Source organism: Podarcis tiliguerta, assembly GCF_965153285.1.
Source record: "Podarcis tiliguerta genome assembly, chromosome: 3".
Lineage (NCBI taxonomy): Eukaryota > Metazoa > Chordata > Lepidosauria > Squamata > Lacertidae > Podarcis > Podarcis tiliguerta.
The window spans coordinates 95,955,634-95,971,419 of record NC_139536.1 but is presented as its reverse complement, the minus strand read 5'-3'; positions in this window follow the sequence as shown (position 1 = coordinate 95,971,419).

The following is a 15,786-nucleotide window of genomic DNA, read 5'->3' as shown; positions in this document are numbered from 1 at the left end:
TGCCTTGCCCCGGGTGCTGACAACCCACGCTACGCCACTGGGGTGGAGTCCTGCTTCTTATTGTGTGTGTTGGGTGAAGGAGGCTCATCAGAAGAGGATATTCAAAGCGTCCCTACTGCTCACAAAGCTACCCCAAAACAAACATGGAGATGAAGAAAGAATACCTACTCACACTGCTTTTGTCATATTCCCATGATTCATATTCCCACCCAACCACTGTGCTTTTGACTTACTTCAGTCTCCAGTTTAGCCTTTGACAGTGCAAGTAACAAATCCAAGCCAAAGAAGATTAAGAGGTGATAGCTAGAGCTAAGCAATTGCCCAATGATTTGCCCTTTTCAGCTATTTATTTTCTCTGTCTTTAGCACAGGGTAGAATTTGCTTTCCACTTAGATTGTTAAATCTGGGGAAATGAAATACGAGGGGTTCCCCCCTCCCCCACCAGGCTGCTGGGCATTGAGGAAAAGGATATCTATATCATATCTTTATTGATATTGATATTGATATCTATATAGTTGGTTTTCCAGAATTACTAGCTGCGTATATTGTTTGATTACAGCCAAATGTCAATCTTCTACTTCTCACAGATTAATCAGGAATGTTAGGAGTTAAATAAAATAAAATATAGAATAAAAATAAGGCCACTCCATTGTGACTGTGTTTGTGTGTGTTTTAACAGGCCAGCCTTAAAATTTAGTTACATTTCTGATCTCTTGGCACCATATTTCAAGGATACAGTTTCATTTTCGTCCTTTCCTTTCTTGGTCAGGTGGAATATTATGTGTAATGGAATCGAAGACTGTAGAAACCAAAAATATGACTTAAGTGCAGAGAGTGACATTGATAAATAGAGTGAATTCACTCTATTCACTGCATTGCAGGGGCAGTTCCTTCAGTTCTGCTCTGGGACAGCATTTCCACATTGTTAGTTTTTCCCTGAATCCCCCAGACTTATAAGCTTCCTGCCACATAACCGCCACAACTATCCACCATGTTACTGCCCCCCCCCCATTACTGCTTTCCCAATTATTCCCCATTTTTAAGTGACACTCGCTTGGACTACTGCAATGTGCTCTATGTGGGGTTACCTTTGAAGGTGACCCGGAAACTACAACTAATCCAGAATGCGGCAGCTGGACTGGTGACTGGGAGCTGCCACCGAGACCACATAACACCGATCTTGAAAGACCTACATTGGGTCCCAGTACGTTTCCGAGCACAGTTCAAAGTGCTGGTGCCGACCTTTAAAGCCCTAAATGGCCTCGGTCCTGTATACCTGAAGGAGCGTCTCCATCCCCATCGTTCTACCCGGACACTGAGGTCCAGCACCGAGGGCCTTCTGGTGGTTCGCTCAGTGCAAGAAGCCAAGTTACAGGGAACCAGGCAGAGGGCCTTCTCGGTAGTGGCACCTGCCCTGTGGAACGCCCTTCCACCAGATGTCAAAGAGAACAACAACTACCAGACTTTTAGAAGACATCTGAAGGCAGCCCTGCTTAGGGAAGCTTTTAATGTTTGATGCATTACTGTATTTTAATATTTAATATTGGAAGCCGCCCAAAGTGGCTGGGGAAGCTCAGCCAGATGGGCGGGGTATAAATAATAAATTATTCTTATTCTTATTCTTATTCTTATTCTTATTCTTCATTTACGCACAGGCCTGATATGCCTCCTTGTACACTTCCTAGGTGCATGCCTCATTGCTTTAAGGGAGAAGCTAAGGGTTTGGGTTTTTTAGCCGCCACAATGTTTTGGAAAAGTTATTGAAATCGCAATAATAAAGCTGTTCTGCCACTTACTGTGAGTGGAGGGAGTTTGCCCTGCTCTGCATCTGCAGGAGGAAGTCTTATGTGGCTTTACCTGGATGGGAGGCTGGGGTGAGGTGTTCTGCACATCACATTAAGTAGGCAATGGGAGTTGGCCAGCTGTCTCCTCAAAAAGGAGACTCTGCCCTCCTCAATCTTGTCGGTATAAGATCAGGCAACAACCCACCCATAAGATACTGCAGAATTAGCCAGTTGCCATCACAGACTGAGTAGGATTTTGTGTGTGAAGGCCCTCTAACTAATGACCTCACATTGACAGCTGGCTTGAGTGGTTTGCCTGGTCTGGTGGTTTGGGGACCTGTGTGCTTGCCCTGCTGAACTTTAAACAGTGAGGGTAGGGTTGGGAAAACAGGCTCCCCCTCCTGTCACCTTTCGTGGATGGTAGCAATGAAAACTTCTATTTATACTGAAGGTGGAGTTCAGATCTGAGATGGGGTCATGCTGACCAAACATCAAGACCAAGGCTTTTGACGTTCCCTTGCTCACTGTAGGTGTTTAGGACCTCGCTGGAGAGTTTTGCATCTTGCAAACTTTGCTTGCAAAACATTCTGCATGGCATAACCAATCAGGCTGTTTGTCTTCATTAGATGGCACTGAGAAGCTCCCCACAGCAGTTCATTTCTCCTGGATGAGGATATATTGCTCAAAATTATGCTCCCCCAAGAGAATGAGCTATGGTCTATGAAGGAGAAGGGCCCATAGTTCAGTGATAGACGAGCTTCTTTGCATGCCAGGTTCAGTCCCTAGGATCTCCATGTAGAGTCTCAAATACTGGTGAACTCTTGCCCGGAACTGCCTGATAGCAGGATCCTGGCCTTATGCTATAGAAAACTCTGGGCATGTTTAACCCACACTTTCTCCGGGTGTGCTTTTTTCTTCCAAACAATACACCTTGTTGCATGTGATTCACAGTCCCGCTTGATGCTGCCCCTGCTACTTCTACCTCAAGGAGGATGTTAGGAGCAGCATATCTGCTATGTACTGTTGAGCCTGTAGAGAAAATGTCCACAATGACACATCTTTTTGCTGACTGAAAATAGAAAAATACTGAACCAAGAAATATAGAACTTGGTTGCTTCCCCACCCCTAAAACAACAAATAGATATGCAATCAGATGAGCACTTGAAAAAGTCTACTCAATATTAAGTTTAAACTAGTGATTTGAGTTTGTATATGCCACCTCTTGCTTTACTTACTTACTTACTTACTTACTTACTTACTTACTTACTTATTTCACTGCTTACATGTATGCTCAACTCTCTGATACTGCATTTACATAATTACAATATGCATCCATGAATCAAACCCCTCTCTACTTGTCTAAATGGTTTTATTGATTAACATACAACAGACCATATTATTTATGCTTTAATTAGCACTTCAGTAGTTAATAGTTTGTTATTGCCTGTGTATCTGTTCACAAACATTAGCTAATTCCCTAATCTATTAACACATTCTACAAGTCCATGATTGCTTTATCACATAATTGCTCATTAAAGTGAGTAAATATTAACAAATCCTTTGCTCGATCATTCATCAAAACATTGTTTTGCACTCCAGAAGCGCTATCTGCATTACGTTGTGCCCTTTGCATCCGCCCCAAGTTAAAAGTTATGTTTCAAGAGCTTGGAGTTTTGTCACCAACATAAATAATTATTGGATCACTAGGAGGAAGACTTTTAAAGGGTAGTTGTGTTTATATGTACAGAAGCTGAGAAAATTGCAACTGCTTTATAGTGGAACAGTTAATTTTTAAAAAAAGATATGAAACCTAAAGATGTTGAGTTATCTATGTTTAGCTGTTCAGAGCAAGAAAAAAAAAAAGGTTATATACAATAATGTTCCCTAGCTGAGTCCTCAATTAAAAATCCCAGCACACAGAGGTTAGGACAAAGAATTGCCCCAGTCCAAGTAAAATTCATATATACATATAAGCAGGCTTTTACATACTACTCTCTAGCTTAGGAAAGCATAACTCAAACAGACATGAGGGCTATTTTTTATGCTGGGCACCCAAGAACCCATTGTGGCAAACTCCCTCAACAAAGATGGGAGCGAGGTAAGATGCCCAGATTTTGGGTGCTTTAAAACTTAGAAATTTAAAAACTCTGTCAGTAACAGCTGAGAGGTCTGGGATTCTCCCTCTGTTACTAATATCCAGCAGCAAGGACTCTTAATAACGTAAAAGGAGAAATTGTGATCACTTATTCCTCAATCAGAGGATCAAAGTAAGGATGAGGCACATTGGAGACTGGAATTTTATCAATACACACTTGATGAGGGTTAAAGCTTAATAATTACTCCAGTAAGGCACAACACTTCATTTCAGTCAAAATCACAAAGGTATTTAAGAACTTTTAACCTGTTTCTAATTAAACTGCTTTCTGACTTAGAATGACTATTTGTTATATACTAAGCTCGTAAAAGACTTCCTGCTGCCTTCTAGAATCTTTTCCTTCCCTCAAGAAAACAATCTGGGTTGCCCTGCTTACCAGACACCTAACACCCAGCTAAACCCTACTGAAGCATTTTCTAAGCCCTATCTCACTGTTTGATTGCCAGGTTTCATCTTTTAACACTCCACTTCCTCCTGTTTGGTTGATGCTCCAACCAGTCCTGATTGGCTTCTGGAAGTCCAGGAGGATGACCCAAGGTCTGACCATCAAAGACCACCCTCTGCATCTAGTATAAAAACAGAGTGTACCAGCATGCTAACACCAGTGTCTGCTCCAGGTCTTGCCTTGGGCAAGATGGCAAGATCAGTCCATCTGCCTTCTCATTGCCCTTAGCACCTGCTGCTGCAGATAGCCAATGAACAGGTGGGCAGTGGCATTCACTGCTCCACTTTTCTGGAGCAGAGTGAGAGCAGCAGGTTCAGAGGCTTCTTGTCAGTGGAACTCCTGCTGATGTATGGTCCCTCAGCAGGTGTCAAACCTTAATGCCAGCCGTAGCTAACAACATTTATGCACTGTCAGCATATCCTCAGTGCATCTGGCATAAGCACGGAGCATGCTGGTAGAAAAATTAGAGAGCTGGTAATAATCCCTTCACTGTTAAGTGTAATTGTTTAATTGTACATTGAAATGGATATGTCTGTATGTGTATTGCTAAAAGCTAACGTCGGAAAATTCCATTGAGCTATACCTGTGAATCGCCCTGAGATCTTTGAATGATGGATGGTATATTAATAGTAATAATAATAAAAATAGAGCTCTCTGGGTGTTGATAATTAACTTAGAATTTATCTCTGCTACTCTGTCACGAGGTGTTTAACTTTAGATCACATGGGGAGTATTCAGCTGCAAATCTCCCTTTTGTGTGAGTTGTTCTTTGTTCTCTCTCTCGAAGCACCATAGAAGAAAGAAGCTGTGCTAATGATCTCTCTCAGGGAGAACTCAGCCTCTGGCTGGAATGCAGGCTATGGGAGAGACAGAGCTATTTTTTCAGCTCTGTTTGAAGTAATTTTATATTTCTAAGAAGTTATACCTGTGCTTGGATAAGCTCATTTTATTTTGCAACTATTTGGATGTAACACCATTGTTTTGAGTATCTGCTTTGGAACAAGTTCTGCTAGTAAAGTTTTTGAACCATACTTTTTTTGGACTGGACAATTTTTATTTCAAGAAGAGTCAGCTTTGATTCACCCTGTTGCTTCCAAAAGAGCAATATTAATAAACTGCAATATTTATTGTCTGCATGCTCCACATGTATCCAGGGATCAATGCAATGCACACTTATCATCTTCATTATCCTGCATGGAGGGTTAGGCTGGCAGCTGCCTGAGGGACCCACCAGCCCTGCATGGCTCAGAAAAACATTTCCCAGTGGGCTTTATCCTCCCATAACAATTCAGCCTTCCTTCTCTATGTGATCTGAGTTACATTGAGTGGGTGTTATTCTAATGTGCTTTCTGCTCCTGTGTCCTTGTGCATACTAAGGTGGTAAAGTGGGCCAGGGAGAAATTGGGACTTACTGAACCCTTTGGATGTCTCTTCAAATACAGCAACGGCACAACAGCAGGAATAATTGACCCCAATATATTTATTATGCCGCTTACCATATGACACACAAGTGTCTCATGATGGAACGTAAGCTAAAGAATCAATCAGAAGCACACTCGCATTCCTCATGTTAAGGCACAGTGTGTGTGTGTGTGTGTGTGTGTGTGTGTGTGTGTGTGTATACATACTTTTTGTGTGTGGACTTAGTGCATGTTGACTAAAAAACCCCCACTCATTTAATAGGCAATATTTACCATACTGATGAGATGTACTACAAAAATGAGTCTCCCTTTGTAATCAAAGTCCAGTTTTGCATTCCACAACCACTCTGGGAGTTTTGGAATTCAATTAGTCTTTTCTAACCAACTTCGTTAAGTAGTCCTCCCCGTGGATGAAATATAAGTAACCTTTGCCTACCTCAGAATCACAGGAGTTGAAATGCCTTTCAAATGTTAAGTCAACAGGTTCAGCGGAATCCCAAGCAAAGCTTCAGCTGTGAAGCACTGCAAGTGAGAGTGGCAGATCACAGAGAGAACAAACTCCATTTTAGTACCCTGATTTAGAGTTCAAAGGCACTGCTGAATTCTGAGATCAAAGGCGAGGTTTAACCTTTAAATACTTTGCAAACTTGGCGGTAATTAAAGAATAATTTTAATTGTCAAACTTTCAAATATTCTAGAACTTTTGCCATGTTACCGTTTTGCTTTTTTAGCTCTGCAGATTTTTATTCTTCTTTTTTTTCCCTCCTTAAAAAGAGAGCTGCTTAGCTTTTCAATAAAGGAGGTACCCCAAAGGCTACGATGTCTCTAAGGAGAGATAAAAAGGTTGTGAATGAGGTTAATGTATATGCTTTCTAAAACATTTAATGAAATGAATACCTTTCAGTGAAGTCACATCCAAAAATAGTCAAGAAGACAGAGGTTCAAATACGTAATCTTAAAGAGCCACTTTAAATAAGTGAATGAGCTGAATGAACAAACTGGCAGATTTTCTGCTACTAAAAGTTCCAGGGGGAAAATAACCTAAGAATATAAGAAGACTAAAAATGCATTCTGTGAGGCGAAAGTACCTGCAAAAATGTTTATATTGGTTGATAAAAAAGAAAGTGCATATTGGAAGAAATTCACACTAAAGTGTTGACAGATTTTCATGAGGGTTGTTTTTTTTTTAAAAAAAATATATATGTAGATTTCTGAAAAAATGTGGATAAATGAATTTGAGATTGGAAAAATGAGGAACTTGGAGAAACTGAAATTGGCCTAGACATCTACCCCTAGGCTGAAGTGGGATTGACTTTATCAAATGCGAGTTGACAAATTCTTGACTGCTTTCCACTCCTTTGCCTCTGAGATGACTTTTTCCTTTTCCCATGGTAAAATTCCAATGTTGATGGCACAAGGAATTGTGCCATGATATTGGAAAAGTTATAGAAGAAAATGAAGTCCAGATCCATATACCGAGTTGGGATAATTTTGCCCTAGAGCATTCCTGACCTTATGAACGCTAAAGAATAATAAACAGAAGTAGTTTCTCATTGGGATCGTACTGGCTCCTTCATCAGCCAATGCTTTAAAATTTATCACTGTCTATTTCTCTCCTATTTATAATTATATGTGCTGCAGATACCACATTAGTGCTACCAGCTCTGACCTTTTATATGAAATGGAAGTCGTAGTATAAGTTAATTAAAAGACTGCTTATATTATTTCTTTCCCTCTCACTGCAATGGCAGCGTGAGAGAAGTACAGTTTTATCGTTCTCTCTTTCTCTCTCTGTCTATAACACATACACACAGAGAGAAAGCAAAGCCACATCCTCATATGCAGAAGGTGAATGTGAAATTGAATATAATCAAATACCATACCGAACAGTATTGAAATGACACTGGCCATTGCTGTGTGTAGGTTATCGCATAACTATTATCTTTGTCTGTCACAAGAGAAAGGAAAGAGAAATTGTGAGGTCCTTATAACGCCTTACGCTAATGGATCCTTAATCATGCAAGCAATTTAAAGATTTAATGTAAAAAAAGAGAGAGAAATGTTCAAGATTGAAGATGACAGCAAAATTAAGGGCAATGGTTGAATGTTCATTAAAATGTGTTCTATAAAGTGCTGAAGGAGAGGGGTATAGTAACAAAGTCACATAATGATAAAAACCAGCATGTTTACAGCATTAGCACTAGATCTCGTTAATGTACCTTTTTACTGGGTCAATAACTCCGGAGTAAATAGTGGAATATTGATAGTTCAGTTTCATTTGCCAATGAGCAAAAGTTGCTTTGCTGTTATGTTGTCAGGGTTTTCCATAAAATAAAATAAAATAAAATAAAATAAAATAAAATAAAATAAAATAAAAGCTATTTGTTCTATTCATCTTTACAGTACAATACTTTACAGGCCCAACTGGATTAAAAAAAGGATCCTCTAAAATGTATTGCATGTTTGTGTGATTGCTTAATTTAATCCAAAGATGCCATTTTCAATATCTAGGGTGCCAAGGGACTTTTTGCAGACACTGTGGACCAATAGATGGAAGTGTTAAAGGTAAAGGGACCCCTGACCATTAGGTCAAGTCGTGGACAACTCTGGGGTTGTGGCGCTCATCTCGCTTTATTGGCTGAGGGAGCCGGCGTACAACTTCTGGGCCATGTGGCCAGCATGACTAAGCCGCTTTCTGGCAAACCAGAGCAGAGCATGGAGATGCCGTTTACCTTCCCGCCGGAGCGGTACCTATTTATCTACTTGCACTTCATGATTTCGAACTGCTAGGTTGGCAGGAGCAGGGACCGAGCTCACCCATCACAGGGATTCGAACTGCTGACCTTCTGATCAGCAAGCCCTAGGCTCTGTGGTTTGGTAGAACACATGTTTTCCTCAGGCACAGGTCTAGTCAGCAATGGGGTTTGCTTCTCCCCTGTCAGTCAGTCTTCCCTGCCAGTCTTCACCACCTGTATTTGTAGAAGGGAGAGCCCTTTCTTTTGAGACGGGGAGAGAGTAACTGATGGGAAGATTCAGGACACATAGTACTTAGTTAAACTATATAATTTGCTCCCACAGGAGATAATCATGGCCAACAATTTGGATTACAGTGGTACCTTGGTTCTCAAACTTAATCTGTTCCAGAAGTCCATTCCAAAACCAAAGCGTTCCAAAACCAAGGTGCGCTTTCCCATAGAAAGTAATACAAAATGGATTAATCCGTTCCAGACTTTCAGAAGCAACCCCTAAAACAGCAATTTAACATGAATTTTATTATCTAACGAGACCATTGATCCATAAAATGAAAGCAATAAACAGCATACTGCAGTCACACAATCAATCAATCAGTAGCTGAACTGGGTTCCACACAGTCACAAAAATGAAACAAAAAAGAGCCACAAAAACACAAAATAAATAACAAAAACAGACAGACCTCAGGATATCACTTAAAATGGAAGTGTGGCACTCAAACCGGAAATGTGGCACTCAAATCAGAAGCATAACACTCAAAACGGAGCACATTTGGCTTCTGAAAAAAATTCACAAACCGGAAGACTTACTTCCCAGTTTGCAGGGTTTGGGTTCCAAGTTGTTTGAGTACCAAGGCATTTAAGAACCAAGGTACCACTGTATACTATGCCCCCATTTGTGCTACACATTTATGCAATATCATGCCACTTTAAACAGTCCAAGAATCTTGGGACATTTGAACCTCCAAGAATCCTGGGACATGTTGCTTCTTAAGGGTCCTGAGAAGCGTTAGGAGACCTCTATGCTCTTCACACAGCTACAATCCCCCAAGTTCTGTGGGAAGAGAAATTGGTATAACCTGCACTGGGACCTTGTGGTGGAGGGTGGGAGGAAATCAAAATTTAATAATAATAATTAGTGCTTCGGGGCTGCATCTCCAGGGTGTGCAGAAGACGGGTGCCTAAAAACAGTCAAGGAAAATGTGTTTCCTTTGTCAGCCATATTGCCCTTTCCAATAGTTGTTTGTTTAGAACCATACTAAGGATATGGCAAGCAGCAGAGCAGAAGACCCATTCATTCGTTTCCATAAAAGGCTCTCACGTATTGCAGTCGACGCCGGTTGCACACGCTCAAATTTGTTAAGCTAACTAATTAATATTCATTAATATGCGTCCATTAATCATCTTCAAACAACTGCCAGGCAGGATTTGAAACTCGTCTGCTGACAAAAACCAAGGAAGTACAAATCTCTCTCATGAATCTCCATGTTCAAAGTATGCTTAAGTTTAATCCCAAAATGACAGGTTTCCAGAACTAATTTGTTGTTGTGTGTAGACAAGCTTTAATTGTCAATGTATATGTCATTTTCCAGAAACAAGCAGAATCTGCAGAACAGCAGTTACTTACAGCTTGAATTGTATCTTTAAAGTTATATTTTTCCTACGTTTGCTGAATAACATGACTAAAGATAGATGACAAATAGAGAAATAGAAATAATAACAATAATAATAATAATAATAATAATAATAATAAATTTATTATTTATACCCCACCCATCTGACTGAGTTTCCAACAAAAGATTAAAATTACATTAAAACATCAGTCATTAAAAACTTCCCTAAACAGGGAATATTGGCTAGCACTGTAAAATTTCCCATTGCATTGAGTTTTACTTTTAATATTGTTTTATTATTATTTTTAAAATATCTATTTACAGTGGCTATGACTCCTGGCACATACAAAATCACCAGGTAATATGTGTAGAGCTAATCTTCCTTTGACAAATCTTGTCATGTTATTTACACTCCTTCTAAGTGGAAAGTGTTCTGAGCAGAGGTACATACACTTGAAACAGCATAGAGAATTTAACTCTCTGCCCTAGTCTTTGGGGAATGGCTCTTAAGTCTCTTGCAGGTTGGCATCATATAAGACCTACAGTGTGTGCATGTGTCTTAAAAATCCATTTAACAGATGTGGTTACTGAATTACATTTGCACAGAATCACAAACTTGGAAGGGAGTTGCAAAGGATAGGTATTCTAACCTCCCGTATCTCAGGAAACAATTATTATGAATAGGAATGGGTGAATCTGTTAATTTCAGTTTCCAATTTTTCCATTCGTAGGTTCAATTCTCCACATCCCCACATTAGCCTGTGGTTTTTTAAAAAAAGAAGGCCTCATGAAAATTCATGGTTTTAGTGCAATTTCTCCTAATATACACATTTTTGTATGCAATTTTGACAATACACACATTTTTGCAGAACAATTTTCCTTCATATAATGCATTTTTGTTTATTTATTTAACAATATTTATATGTTGTTTAATAAAAAACAACACTCTAAGCAATTCACATAATGTAAAATACATATGTATGCTTTTAAATGACCTTAAAGTTATCAGCTGCTGGGATGTCCAGCTAGTTTCCTCTGAATTGGAGTCTTAAAAGGATGGGGCCCCACCCTGAACACTGTTAACAACTACGGCACCTCCTTGCTAAATCGTGTCCTCCAAATCATGGAGAACCACGTGTTGCGGTGAGATCACCAAACTGCCTTTTTGTTGCTGGGGCGGGCCCATTTGGACGACCTCCTCACCACATTGGTTGCCCTTTTGTTGCTGGGGAAAATTTTCTGTCGGTTGGGGTTTGATTGGCAACTAAGGGGCTATTTAAGGGGCTGCACGAGGAGTACTTCCTCTTTCGCATCGTGCAGTGGATCTCCCTCTCTCCCTATAATTTAAGGTTGTGTTTTTGACCTTGCTATGCCTGTGTAGGGGTTGTCTGTTTTTGGAGCAGGGGTCCGGTAGGAATTTGCCACTTGGCTGATTGGCCGGTGCCATTTGGTTTTTGCCTACCGTGTAGCAAATTGTCACAACTTTGTAAGGTTGGCGGTTAGGCATTGGTTCATTCTTTGGTGGAGGGGATTATGGATTGGCTGTGCCTGCCCCGCATTTTTGTTGCTGCTGCTAAGGAATTCCATTAAAGGAATCCAGGGGCTCAATTTGCTCTGTCCGATCCCCTCTCAGGGGTAGGGCCATGCCAGAGTTCCTGGGAGCATCTGGGGTGAACTAAGAGGCGGAAATCCGCCTCTGTGCTCCCCCAGTATGTTTTCCCTTATTGACCTCTGGAGGTTCCAGTTGTCAGTCCTCTTCCTGCCGGTGCAGGTTCAGGTTCAGGTAGTCTGAACTAATGCCTAAACAACCACTCACATGCTGTAATCAACAAAGTTGTGGCCAAATTAATGCCAAAAAAAACTTAAACAAATATTCTGTGTCCTGTGTGATTTATTTTGGAAGGGGTTTGGGGGTCTTCACACACAAGGATATTTGTAGCTTTGTATGCCTGGAGTTGGCTCCCAAAACATGATGCCACCTCTTTCATTTCATTTCAGTGTCTACCATTTTTATAAGAATGGGGGACAAAATTTATTTTGTTTTCATTTTGATGAGGAACAACCTAAGTTGCACTTCTCAAAACAATATGCAAATAAAAACGGCTAACCTTCAAAATCCACACTTCTTCCAAATTCAGCAATGAAGTACCCCAACCAAACAACAAATACTGGGTGAAAATGTTTGCTTTGCAAAAATGTATATTTGGAGCAAAATTGCATACAAAATGTATCAGCTATGAGAATTTTGCACTAAGATGCTGACAAATTTTCATGCTGCAGAAATGTGGAGGACTGAATTTAATATTGAAAAAAATAAGAAACAGAATTTTTTGTTATTTGCCCATCCCCACAGTGGTATTAGGGAACAGCACTAGACCTACATTTCAGGACTTGTGAGGCGGCTGTTCCCAAGCTCATAGGAATCACAGAGAACTGGTCCTCTCAAGTAACCCAGGAGGAACAAGTACTTTCATAGCAAGCAGAAAGAGGGTCCAGACAGCTTAGTGTGGTTAAGCGGAATCTTACTCTCATCTTAAAGTACAAAATGAGGTAAAGGTAAAGGACTCCTGGGTGGTTAAGTCCAGTTAAAGGTGACTATGGGGTACGGCACTCATTTCGCTTCAGGCCGAGGGAGCCGGCGTTTGTCCACAGACAGCTTTCCAACAGACTCAGAGAAATCCATGTTTATCTATTTAGTCTTAGGAGCAACAACTGTATTAAAAGTTGGTGCATACATTCTTAGTGGCTATGTTATGCAAATAAATAAAGATCTTACATTTTTAATGCCGACTCTCCCTTTCATTCCCCCTCCCCCCTAATCTGTTTGGAAGGGAGGAAATGGGCACAGTGCTTTTCATGGCAACGGGTGATATGACTGTGGTTCTTAAAAGGACTCCTTTAGCGAAGGACGAGAGTTGCATTTCCACTGCATTTTTTTTGTTAATGATGTGTAATGCCAAAGAAACAGGAAGTGATTGAAAGCTCTCCCTCCCCACTCCTTTTTTTGTGATGAATACATATATATATTGAACAATGTTACAGACTAATAGCTTATGGCAGTTGCCTAATGAGTTGAAACTTCGCTGAGATAGAGGACACACACAAAGGAAATGTGTGAAAAATTGAAATGACAAGGTTGTTAAGGTATCTCTATCATGGATATGTATTCAGGAAGCTTATTATGCTAGGGTGAAATGAAGACTTCATAAATGTGAAGAACTACTGTGGCGATGTAGGGAATGTCAGTTGCTGTCTTATTTATTGATGGGGAAAGCTGCATATGGGGGAAGCACAAACCTACAGGAAACAGAGCGCTGTTGGCATTCCACTGGTGTCAGCCGTGGTAATTCATGTCAGGAACTTTTAGGCAGCCATAGACACCTCAGCAGGTATCATAGGAATTCAAGGCTGAATCAACGTTTGCCTGGCAATTGGGGAGTCCTTTATTTTCATTTGGTTTTTTTGGGGGGGAGGGAGAAGGTGCCATTTCCCTACCTAGCCAGACTTCAGCTGCAGTATAATTGTAAGCATCTTTACAGCCACTGACTTCAGAACAGATATATTTCACTCAGGGCTGACAGGGATACTACATTGAATGCAGTGGAAGGAAATAACGGGATATGCCCCAGGACAATATACATTCTTTCTGGGTTATTTGTGGCGTGTGCATGCATGTGCACACCCACCCATCCCACTTGTTTCTGCGCCTGTCTCTGCGCTCCTGCGTCCCAAGGCATTAAGGGAAATCGGAACTGAGCACTGAAGATTGTGGTCCACGAGGCACCCATACTTTCAAAATCATTCTCATCGTCATCTATCTATCCCTCCCAAAGGAACCCAGGGGCACACACCTAACAATAATATTTTGTTTTATATATATAATGAAATATTATTGTTAGGTTTGTGTACAATGTTTTCAACTGTGATTATATATATATATATATATATATATAGTGGTACCTCGGTTTCCGAACGTCTCCGTTGACGAACGTTTCGATTTTCGAATGCCGTAAACACTTCGGTTTTCGAACTTGCCTCAGAAGTCGAACAGGAAACATGGCTTCCATATTGTGTTTTCCATACTGAGATTTCCGTTTTGAGGCTTCCATACTGAGTTTTCGGTTTTCAAACGTTTCAGAACTCGAACGATCTTCCGGAACAGATTACATTTGAAAACCAAGGTACCACTGTACAGGGTTACATACGCTGCAGGTTACATACGCTTCAGGTTACAGACTCTGCTAACCCAGAAATAGTACCTCAGGTTAAGAACTTTGCTTCAGGATGAGAACAGAAATCGTGCTCCGAAGGCACAGCAGCAACAGGAGGCTCCATTAGCTAAAGTGGTGCTTCAGGTTAAGTACAGTTTCAGGTTAAGAACGGACCTCCGGAACGAATTAAGTACTTAACCCGAGGTACCACTGTATATCAGTTCAAAACATTATCTCAAACAGCCATCAAATGATTGGGTGAACAGGAATGTTTTTAGATTCCTCATGGAAGTCAATAATGAGGGAGACAGGTGCACCTCATTACCTCACAAATAGGGAACTGCCACTGAAAAGGCTGCCATGGGTCAAAACTAATCTGGGGGCAGTGGCAGCACCTCCAAGGCATCACCTGCCGATGATAGGGTCAGAGATGGCTGATATTGGGAAACGTGCTCTTTAATTAGATACTTGGATCTCAAACCATTTAGGGTCTTATATGCTAGCACTAACACCTTGAATCGGGCCCAGTAGTTCAGTGCTTTCAGGATTGGTGATAATATGGTCCTGTTGGGCTGCCCTACTTACCAGCCTAGCATTCTGCACTAGCTGCAGTCATCAAGGGCAGCCCCACATACAGTGCATTACAGTAGTGCAGACAGGAGGGCACCAGAGCATGGACAACTGGGGAATGGCGGTATCTAGTGAATCAGCCTAAGCTGGTCATAAGCACTCCTTAGCCACAAAAGCAACTTGAGAATCTGGTGGTAGGTTTGAATTCAAGAGTACTCCTAGATTGCAAACCTTTCCATTTAGAGGGAGGGCAACCCCAGCCAGTACAGATCATGCACCTCATGCCCACACATAAGAACCACCTCCCCACAGCACTTTTCATTGTTTTGGTTCCCATCTAGTCCATCACAACTTCCAGACCTCTGTCCAATTCTTTCACAGCCTCTCCTGATTCCGATGGAATGGAGAGCTAGAGAGAGAATATGGGCTTTTGAGTGTCTTATCCAAAGCAGTTTCCATATTCCGGATGTTTTTGCCATCAAAATGTAGCTCCTTAATCTCCCAAAGGGTGCCATAAGCATGGCATAACTGCCGTCCAGAGATACATAAGTTCTATATCAAGAAGAGAAGGAAAACATGTGAGCAATTAAATGTCCAAAAACATTTGGGTGACATTTCTTAGAATAACAGGCTACTCAGAACACTGAGTTTACTGTTCACATAACAGCATTTTGATTGGCAACTTTTCAGGAATGCACAGAAACACCAGCTCAGTTATATCCAATCAAAGAGGAACAATGAGGTTCTCCTCTTTTCCACAATGTCGGAGGGAATAAATGGATATGAAGTATGGTTACAGCTATCTCCACATATGGTTATTATAATACCATTATCAAT